This window comes from Crocodylus siamensis, chromosome 5 (assembly GCF_052110815.1).
Source record: "Crocodylus siamensis isolate JL-2025a chromosome 5, ASM5211081v1, whole genome shotgun sequence".
Taxonomy (NCBI): domain Eukaryota; kingdom Metazoa; phylum Chordata; order Crocodylia; family Crocodylidae; genus Crocodylus; species Crocodylus siamensis.
In genome coordinates this window covers 127,886,432-127,897,515 of record NC_143399.1, presented here as the reverse complement: position 1 = coordinate 127,897,515, position 11,084 = coordinate 127,886,432, and the positions used below count along the sequence as shown (strand labels likewise).

The 11,084-nt window shown below is 43.1% G+C and overlaps 1 protein-coding gene across 1 annotated transcript in view; it reads left to right on the top strand.

Annotated features, from left to right (window-relative positions):
* The window catches only part of ARPP21 (cAMP regulated phosphoprotein 21), a 268,867-nt gene continuing 257,783 nt past the window's right edge, over positions 1-11,084 (top strand). The window contains exon 1 of the mRNA XM_090050296.1: positions 1-188. The gene's annotated coding sequence lies outside the window, so the exon portion shown is untranslated. The remainder of the gene's footprint in view (positions 189-11,084) is intronic.

The window sequence follows — 11,084 nt, the reverse complement described above, 5'->3', positions numbered from 1 at the left end:
TTACTGCAGTATATCAGGAAGGGCCTAGCAACTTCACCGTGATGCCCATCCCCACACGCCTTTCCCAGTTGCCTGAGGGACCTGTAGAGCGCTGCGACAGTGATTAAGAAGGAGAAAGCAGTGACTTGCAGGAATCAGAAATCAGAGAGCCTGCTTAATGGGACCACTGCTGCTGCTTTGTGGATAGGGTAAGGGGAAGGTTTTAAATGGAGTTCTGGGTTTGTCATTTTATAGAACTGCTCTCAGAGGAAGCTAAATCAAATGTCAGTGGTGCAGAAATGTAGCAGATACGGGCTTGCGTCTGCTAGTGCAAGCTACAAGTTTTACTAGCAAAGACTAGCAAAACAGGGTGCTGCGGCTTTGTGTTCATTTTAATCGAGTTGGTGTAATTTTAGAATGCCCCCGTGCTGACTTCTTTCATTCCAATGGTGGTTAGCTAGAGAGGATGTGTTTAATAATAACTTTGGGAAATATATAAGAAATGGACCAAACATGCAGACTGCACTGGGGTCAGGGAAAGGCACTTGCTCTGCTTTAAAAAAAAGTATCTGTCTGTTGGCTCAGGGGTAATATCTTAAAGAATTCTGTCTCCTTTCATGTGACAAGGATTTTTGGAAGCTTGATAGCTTCTTTTGGTAACCCTAGAAGATGTCTCAGCAATGTTTAGTTAGAATAAAGGCTGGAGAGAGGAGAGGGAGCTGGAAGGCTCATCGTGCTTGATGATACCATTTATATTTCGCTGTTCTGCTGTCTTTATGTAACAGCTAGTCACTGATTCTGAGAGCAGAAACAGAGCCATTACACAGATCAGAAGAGATCTCTGTGCCACAGTCTGCATGTGGGTTGAATAATACTTTGTTTGTACACCCCCTATATGTGTGCCTAAGCATAGAGAGGCAGCAAATCTACTGATTAGGTTTGGTAGGCACCTCTTGCAGTATGTGACAGGGCTGCCATTTGCAATCGTGTGTTTGAAGTCAGTTGCACGCATCACTTCTAAATGAAAAGGCTAAATGGCCTAGGAAAAAGGGTGCTGTACTTGCCGCTTTGAGTTAATGTATTACAAGAGTCTGAAAGAGAATCACATCTATCTGTGTTCCTAGAGAGCCAGGCTTGACCCAAAGCCACTGAACTCAGTGAAGTTCTTTTGCTGAATTGACTGGGCTTTGGATCAGGCCTTTTCTGACCATTTCTACCTAGGGAAGCAGCTTGCAGAAAAGAAATTGGGCTTTGAGAGGTGCAAAGCAAAGCAGATGTGAAATGTCCTAATACCTCACGTGCACCCAGGCATATCTTTTAAGTGTCTTGTGATTACAACGTGACTGTGCTATTCATGAAACTGCCTTGTCTTAATCTAAAAGCACCCTAGGCTATATGTGCAAAACTTCCTCCAGCAGTGATGCCACCAGTCTGCGAATGGCAGGTATGGAGACAGAGGGCATCAGAGATATATTTACTTAAAAATATTATCATATGCAACTGTGAATTCTTATTACTGTTATATCTTTCCTTCCCTTTCCTTGTTGCCACTGATCACACTCACTTGTTGGGTTTTACCATAAACTGAATTGCAAGCACTCTCATGGACAGAATTCCCTGGGATTCTTGGGGGACAATGTATGTTACTGTAGTACAAACTAGTAATGCACTGTCCTATGCCTCTCCTGAAACCAATTCTGCACTTGGGACTTTACATAGTGGTTTGGCAATGTGGACACAATGTAAACTATGATAAGGTCATCCAGCTTTTATTCCCTGGCTTGGGCTGCTAGCCCGACTTGTCCCTGGCTCTCTCTCTGTTTCCTACCACCCAGCCAACTTGGATCCAGTTTTCCTGTATTCATCTTGAGAGGGCAGAGTTCCCTCCTCCCTGACATCTGTTGCTACTGACTTCAATGGAAGTAGAGTTAGGCTGGCGATGAGTATGTTGGATAATCCCACCCTTGTCAGTGAGGAGGAGGAGATTTTCAAATGCAAATTAACTGCCAGAATCCCACTGAAAGTCATTTTGACTTGAGGATCTCTCCATGTGACTTGTGGAAATAAATTTATTTCAATAAAAACAATTAGTAACATCTATACCACTTTTTAAAACTCATTGTCCCAGATCCATGATTGTTTAAATAGACTTCATGACCACTAAATTCAACCACTGGTTGATTTGGCTTCAGTAGTATTACAGCAGTTTATGCCAGCTGAGGATCTGGGTTTTTCCAAAAGCCTTGTCTCTTTGCGAGTTCAGAAGTGTCTCTCGTGCTAAGAAATAGATTGGACAAATTGCTATGAAACAATGTAGCAAAATGCTAATATTTATGTAAAGGTTATGTGAAAATTTTCCAAATTATCTTAGTATCAGATGAAGAATGTTCTCATCTACTTTACACGTGAATTTTCAAACATGCTTGGAATGAAATTTAAGGGAAAAAAATCAACCTAAATTTTACAACTAACCTTTTAGCTACAATTATGGAGTCTCTTCTGTATCTTCACAATTTTATTTTTTTTATTAAAATGATGTATCAGTTTCACAGGAAATTGACCTTATGGGTTTTACAGGATCTTGTATGTTATTATGTAGTGCATTACACTCGTAACTTATCCTGCCATCATATTCCAGTAATTTCCTGGGTATTTAGCTTGTAATATTGCTACAACACTTTATGAGAAAATCCAATCGCATTTCTAAGCAGTATAGCAATCCTCTTTGCTACTGTAAACACATTACCTGGTCAGAGTTATTTTAATATGGTGATAAGGACATAGAAGTATATGTAATCATGTAAATCCCTAGGTAATATGTCCACTGACTTAGCCTATATGAAATAGTCTTTGGCTGTATTAACTGTTATAAACCTGTGTGTGTGTGTCTGTTTTCTCTCTCTCTCTCTCTATTTTTTTTTTTATATATATATATATATATATATAAATAATCTCATTGCCACAGAGGCATGCATTTCCAAGAATTAATCTTATACCAACAGGAGCAGAGACACATTTACCAAAAATTGGGATTTTGACAGTTAGGCAAAGTATGTCCCCAATCACATATTGACACCCCCATAATTATATTTTTTTAATAAAATGCCTTTTCTTTCTTCAGCGGGAATTCCACTGATAATTATTGCCTCCCCCAGTTAGAGCCAGGGGAGACAATCACATTGGCAAGAAAGGCTGGGAAAGGGAGCTCAGGGCAGGTTTTTAATCTGATATTTCCTCTCCAGATCACAGGCATTATTTGGGGATTGATTTATTTACAGATGTACTTCGGTATGTTATCAGCTTCAGGGAGGTGAGCTGATGGTGGATGGGTGACAGGAAGGAAAGCAGCACAAGTCTGAACATAGGAATTTTGCTAGCAGTTTCCAAAGCAGTGTAAAAGACCTAAAGTGGGAGCAGAATATGTGACTACCAATGATGGATGTCATTGAGACTGCAGGGAGAAATGGTATAATGAATGGTTTCTCTGACACAGTAGAAAATGTTTGGATAAAAGTGAAGGGTAATAAATAAACTCACATTGGTATAGATCCCCAAGGCAGTGTGGGGTTAGAAATACTCTCTGATCTTCCTTCTGTAAAGGAAGCAAGAAGGAAGGCAGGAGCAGTTGTTTGTAGTAAATATGAATAAGTAAAGTTGCATTTGGCTGCAGAGTCTACATAAACCAAGGTTTATCTGGACCCGAGTCACGTATTAGCAAAGTTATAAGTTCTGTCCTTATAGATATGGTTGCAAAATAATTCCCCTCATTACTGTTTGAATAAGGGTATTGGATAAAAGCCAAGACCCAGTTGGTTAGTACAGAGTTGTCCAAGTTTTGAGTGGTCAGGGGGCCCCTGGCATTCACATAGACTGTACCTAGTCCCTAGGCTCCCCATGTCAGGCCAAACCAGGACCTTGGCTTGATCAACATAGCCATATCCCTGCCAACACATCCCAGTGGCCTGCCCAGCTGTGTGTGCTTGGCTGGTGGCCTGACCCCACTCCCTGCTGCCACATGCAGGTCCCAGAACTGCACTGGGACGCAGAGGCCAGGGCTCCCCACCACTTCTAGTGGTGTTCCAGCAGCTGCATGTGATGGCAGGGAGCAGGGAAAGTAGCCAGCTCCATGTCACAGGGCTTCCCCCTTGGTGACTCACCATGAGTCACAGAGAGCTCCAAGTGATAGAGGCAGGCTGGCCTGGCTTTGCTCTTTGCTGCCATGTGCAGCTCCTGGAACTGGCTGGAGCCATGTGCCATCAGGTGTCTGTGCCTGCGCAGGCATGCTGATGCAACTGGTGGTACAGGATGTGCGCCATGGTGGGGAGTATGTTGGGGGGGGTCCTCAACCACCCCCCCGGATCTTCCTCACACCCCACAATCCTCACACAACCTCACCTTTCCCCCACAAACCCCCACATATGCATACCCACACTCTGCAATTAATCCTACACCCCCCAACATACACAGCCACCTGCTCAAAAACCGCACATGCACACCCTTCCCATACCCCACCGTACACACATATCCACACTCCACACACTCCCCACACACAATATATGAGAGAGAGACTTTATTTTTAAGCTATTATGCAATCACCTCTCTCTATACTATGAAAACACAAATAAATCAGGACAAAAATATTTTTTTAAATAAAATTAAAATATTTTATAGTAGATGTTTGACTTTTAATATATGATTTCTTTTTTTCCTGGTTCCAAGATGGCAACCTCTGAAACAAAAGGAGTACTTCTGGGGGCAAGGGGAGGGACTTTCAGTGGTAAAGGCAGGGGTTAGTGACAGGATTTCCAGTCCCAAGAGGGTGACTGGGGGAGGGACACTTGTCATGGGGCAGGACTACGCTTGCAGCCCTTGACAGTTCACCAAACCTCATTAAGGGGCCCTCCAGCTGAAATAATTGCCGACTGTGTCCCAACCCTAATCAGCATCTTAATCCTAGACCTGGCCACCCATGACCCAGTGTGATATCTGGTAGCAGGGACAGGAAACAAAAACTAGAGAAGGGAGGCAAAGGACAGATAGCCCACAAGTGATGTGGGGAGTGGTGGTAGGATGACCATCTTTTCCAGATTAGAAGGTGGGACACATGCCCACATTCCTCCTCCACCACTTTGCCCCACAGCATGGCTGGAGCAGAGGCGAGTAGAGTCCATCGGGGTCAGGAGCAGATGTGGGCTGCCTGCTGTGGGTTCACAGCTCCCCACCCTGATGTTCTGTCCTGGGAGCCTTGTGCTGGCTGTGCCACCATGGCAAGGCACCCCCTGCACACTTAGGAGCAATGGGGGGGTACAACTCTGTGCCACTGCTGCTGGGCGGGCAGAGGGTGCCTCACCATGGTGACATGGCCAGCATGAGGCTTCCAGGGGAGGGAAGCAGTGGAGGGATTCCCCAAGCCCATATCCTCCCCCAATCTCCGCAGAAATCTAGGGGGCACTTGCCCCCCCATATCCCTATCCCAAGAAGTGCACACAGCAGTCTTGTGGGCAGCTGCCTTGCCCCCTGTATGAGCTGCCCATGGCTCCATCCCCCTCCCCAGCCAGGCCCTGTGGCCACGTGTTACTACCCCTGCACCAACTTGACTAAGCAGCAGCCCCAGTCCTAGCTACCAACCCTGTCCCACCCCCTCCCAAACCATGAGGCCTCAATCTGCCCCCTGCCCAACTTACCTGTTGGCAGTTGGGGGAGCTGCTCTCCACCGCTGCCTGGGGCTGTATTCCTAGCCATGTACATAGCTAGGAATAACTAGGGGTGTGAGAAACAGGCCATATTTGATTCAGCCTGAACTGGGGACAGTGATTCAATTTGTTGATGTGGATTACTGTCCCCGATTCAATTCAGCCGAATTTGAATCCAAGATTCAATGCTGATTCAGATAATCAGTGATTCAGCCATAGGCACAGCTTTAGATGTTTTTTCTATATACCTTGAGGTACCAGGCATGGCTGGTGAATGTTGCGATGTTGGGGCAGATGGAGCATCCCACAGAAGCGTGAGGGAGGCCCCCACATGCTTGGTGGCGAAACCAGTCCACTTCTGGGTCCACCACAGAGTGCACTGGGGGCCCCCCAGTGTCTCCCCCCCAGCTTAGCAATCAGCTACGGAGGGACCTCAGGTGCCCCCCAAGACCCAGGAGGCACCAGTTACCAGGCTGGGGGTGGGGGGCAGGTGTGCCCCCAGTACACTCCCTGGTGGACTGGAGGTGCTTCTGGTCCACTTCCAGGTCTGCTGCTATGTGTACTCCTGTGAGTGTACTCCTGCGGTCCCGTGGTATGCTCCATCCGCCCCAGCATCTCAGCATTCACAAGCCACCTGGTACCTTGAGGTATGAAAAAAAAAACATTAAAGCTGTCTCTGCGTTTGAATAGTCGAATCTCTCTGAATCAATTCAGAGGGTTCCAGTTCAATTCAGACAGATTAAAGGGTCTCCTGATTCAGTTTGGATTCAGAGATTCAGCTAACAAATCAGGCTGAATCTCCACCGAATCGAATCAGCAGCCAAAACTTTACACAGTCCTAATGGCGTCCTGCTCCCTGCAGCCCCTTGCAGGCTGGAACTCTGCCAACCTGCATGGGGAAACCTGCCATTTCACACATTTTTCCACAGAAAATTCGGATCCCTACACAACACTGGAAATCTGGGACAAATGCTATCCTGAAGTCGTGCAGTCCAGGACCAGGACTTTTTGGGACTGTCCTGCCTAATTAGGGGTGAGTGGGAGAGAGCATGCAGGCCTCAAATTATTCCCCCATAGACCATGGGTTGAATACCCCTGGCTTAGGTTATGAACATATGAACAATTTACTGTGGAATAACGAGGAATTGAGTTTTATTGTCCTCTTTCACTGAGGGAAGAACTACTTTTCACATGAGTAGAGCACTTGGGAGTAGTTGATCCCTGCTTCCTTTTACCCCACTGGAAAATGTTCATACATCCATACCCAAAGGCACATTTATAACTCCAAGTTTTCATGCACTGTTACTTTAGGAAATTTTGCTTTTTTTTTAATATTCAACATCTGTTTGAAAATGAATATCATGTACAGTTATTGCTGCTGTTACAGTGGCCAGTTCTGCAGTTCTTAGTGTTAGCTGGAACTCAGTAAATATTTTTAAACTATTAACTAGGCAGATGTATTGTGGAATTCATCTACAATAATTATTATAATATCCATTAATTAAATTCTGTCATTATTTGCACATCTTAATTGGCTTAATTTATTAGTTCGGTTAAATCAACTAATTTAACAATCTGGTTTCATAGCCCCAAAAAAATAACATTGTCCTTTTTTGAATTGGTAAAAGAAATAGGAATTTTTTTGGTAACTTTTTTTTTTCTTAATGTTAAGGCAGATTCTAGAATCCACTGCCCACTTAAGTGCATGAGAGCATATCATCTTCTTTTCTACTTACCTTTTTTAAAAACTAAGAAATTACAAAAATGTGGAAGCTACTTTAAAAATAAGAAGAAGACTAGCAAGCAAAGCAGTTGAGAAATACCAAGGTTAAGATTGTCTATGTAGCATAAACACTTAACCTCCTTGTTTATGTACAGTATGTATTTTTACATGCTGGCTTTTTCTTCTAGCCTTCTTTGCCATTTGGGACAATGCTGTGATGAGCAAAGGAGGCAGGGGCCTGTGATGGATGAGACAAATATCCTACCGAAGTGTACTGCATATTGCATTCACTTCTGTTTCCAGTTATTATGGCACAAATCCATATTATTTCTAAATTACACCAGCATACCAGGAAGTTCACATGGGCCCTCGGTGGGCAGGGCGGATATTATTCAGTGAAAGAGGCAGGGGTCCATAGGACTGCTTTGGAACTACTAGGACTGCTCATGCGAGTCAGTGTGTGCAATCAGGATATGAATTAACATGGTAATTCGTGTTCGTATGTGTGCATTTGAGAGAGAGAATGGTTATAATGTTGTAATTAAGAAAAAAAACAGAATTGTAAAAGCTTATGTGCTTTTTTACTTCTCCCGTATTATTTATTTGGCTATCAACCTGCGGGGTTTATTTGTTGGGGGGAGGGGGGACTTGCAGTGGACATAGTGACATATGATTTGACACAAGATAGCAGGCTACAGTTTAATAGGAAGTACAGAAACATACCAGCATCGTGCATTCATTTTAAATGCACTCTCTTTTGCCCACAGAACAATTTTTGCTTCCTTGGACAGATTTCACAAATCTGGTAGCTCACTGCAATTGGATAAACATGCTGCTTTCTGCACTTCTGCAATATAATTAATAAACCTATACTAACAGGATTTTAGGATTATTTCTATTCAGTCAAGTAATGGAATCATAGGATTATATTACGTGATTTACAGACCACTAAGGTACACAATATTAAATCCTGTGATATACTTTCCATAGTATTTCATTACCTTCCATACTCATTAAGTCCTTAATCTTTGGAGCCCTATATTGTTAATGATCATATAATTGCTGTAGTAGCTAATCTAATATGGATGAGTTTAGTTGATAATCGTGATTATGTAGTTTTAAAGAAGAGAAAATGTGGGTATGCAGAGTGGAGGAAGATAACATTTTGGAACCATTACATTCTAAATATACTCATTTTATTTATAATCACAACAGAGAGTAAGGAAAGTTCCCAAAATTCTGAATTATATGGCTAAACTTAACTTTTCCAATCATTTGATTCCTAGATCTTTTAAGATGTAACAAAGATGGTAAAAATCATTTTCCCCATTTAATAGATTGGAATAGATTGGAAGCCTGAGGCAGAGAGAGCTGTAGTGACTTACTCAAGATCACTCAGAAAACCAGAATCAGGCATAAAAAAAGTCCTGTGACTCCTGTAGCACTCTGGCTGTCTGGGGGATTTTTTTTCCAAGTTATTAGCCATTGCTGTAAGAGTAATCTTTCGGAAGGGTCTAGGAAAATCTCTTTCTAAATTGTGTGCTCAGTGCTGTGCACAAATATATGAGGCCAGGGAGAAACATTATACACAAACGGGTATAAGTGCCTGAAAACTGGTCTGCACCCATAAGAAGACAGATGTTGGGTGCCCATAGACTGGTTTAAAAATGGTGAAACCTGCCGTAAGATAGATCTAGATTGGTGCCGCTCAAATTTAATCGATTTAGGTTAGACTGATGCATCAAATTTCTGCACCGGATCCCCTATCAGTTCAAGATAGGTTGTTGTCCACTGGCCTCCCAGGCATCTTTGTGACCCCCTCTCCCCCCACAATCCCCCTCGCAGGGTGCCATGCTAGCACTCCAGCCAGGCACCCAGCAGGCCACTCCCTGAGGCTCTCACAGAGCTGAGCCAGCAAAGCCACTGTCCCCAACCCTGCCTCCTGCCTATGGCAAGCTGTCAGCTACAACCAGGCAGGGTGGTGGGGAGGGAATGGAGGCTTCTATCATATGGACCCAGCAGTCAATCAGGGGCCACCTAGTTGCTCAGCTGTGGTCAACATGCTATCCCCAGAGCTGCATGGACATTACTACTGCCAATTAGTAAATGAAACTTATTTGTCACGACAAGGTGCTACTTGTACTTTATGCCACAGCCACTATTGTTAGACAAGAACATTTCTGCTTATCCTAATAAGGAGGCAGAAATAGGGAGAAGAAATCAATATTTCCAAAATCGAAAAATATGTTTATCAAACTTTTAGGAGAGAACAGAGAGTAAATATATCTATAAGAATGTTCCTTGACTATTGAGGTATTATTCTTTCTCCTCAAGAAATTATGGGGATGTTTCACCTTAACACTTATTGGCACAGAGGAGATAAACAGCATCAAGCTAGTATGTTTAGGGAAGAGCTAAGCTAATTAAAACTCCCAGGGCCAAGAAAACCAGGCAGGAATGCCCCTGCTTATAAACACACTCAAGTTAGGGCCCTGTGGAATATGTGAAGCCAATGGCTAGAGGTGTAAGAGTATGAAGGGTCATATTGCCTGCTATTGTTCCCTGAGAAGATCTAGTTATTTCTGATGGAAATACCAGAGGGAGACAAGGCGGAGTCTTTCAGCATATTAAGGCTTCCGTTCAGCAAGGTACTTAAGATGCTTCATTTTTAAGAACATAAATATTTTCACTGAATCTAGTGTTCCCAAAGTAAGTCACATATATAAGTACCTTGCTGATTCAGAACTTAATTCCTTTTCCTCCTACCTAATTAGAATTATGATTTGGGCAATCAGCCAATGGTAATATAGTCCTTTAGTGAGCTAGGCTGTCAGGGAAGAGTATGAGCTGTAGAACAGAGGACATGTAGGTGAGACTGTATTGTAACAGATACATCAGCAAAAATCTCACAACCAATCAATCAATTGTACTCACAGGAACTGGCTTGTACAATAGGGCACAGCTGATATGGGACCTATTAGGGTGGACCCTGATCTTCATTATTTCCGGGTAGAACTCAACAATGGACATGACTAATTGTAGTATCTCTGCCATACCCATATCTGAAACTGGGGTGAATGGGAAGCCTAAACACTGACCCTGTAGGCTACAATCAGACTATCTTTCCTGAAAAAAAAAGTACAAAGTAGGTCCCTGTTTGGCCTCATCATAAACACTGAGAGGTTCCAGGAGCACTGAATTCAGAAATGTTAACTTCAGGAATAATAACAGTAGATTCTATACAGAGCTGCTCATCAGGAGCTCTCAAGGGTGCTTGGCAAAGGAGGTTAGTGATACCATCTCCACTTAACAGATAATTTGAGGCAAAGGTAGGCATGGGTAAATCTGGATGCCCATCAATGCCAGAGCCTTCATGAATGCAACTGAGCACAACTCAAGTGAAAACACCTCCCATGTTCATGCCTCAGAGATGAGAAGAGACCAATTTGATCTGAACAATTCTGTCTGCGAGGGGATTAATAGAATAGTAATACAAAGGAAAGGTAATACTTTTAACTGAGTGAAAATGATCTGTACTAGATAAATCAGGTTATACACCCACTAGGAAAACTCTTAACATTACCAATGCCAGAGTGATGCAAATAAAACTGTATTTGCATTCTGTAAAGCTGTAGCATAAGATTTCAAATCATCCATATAGTGCAGCTGATCAAATTCAGCATAGGATT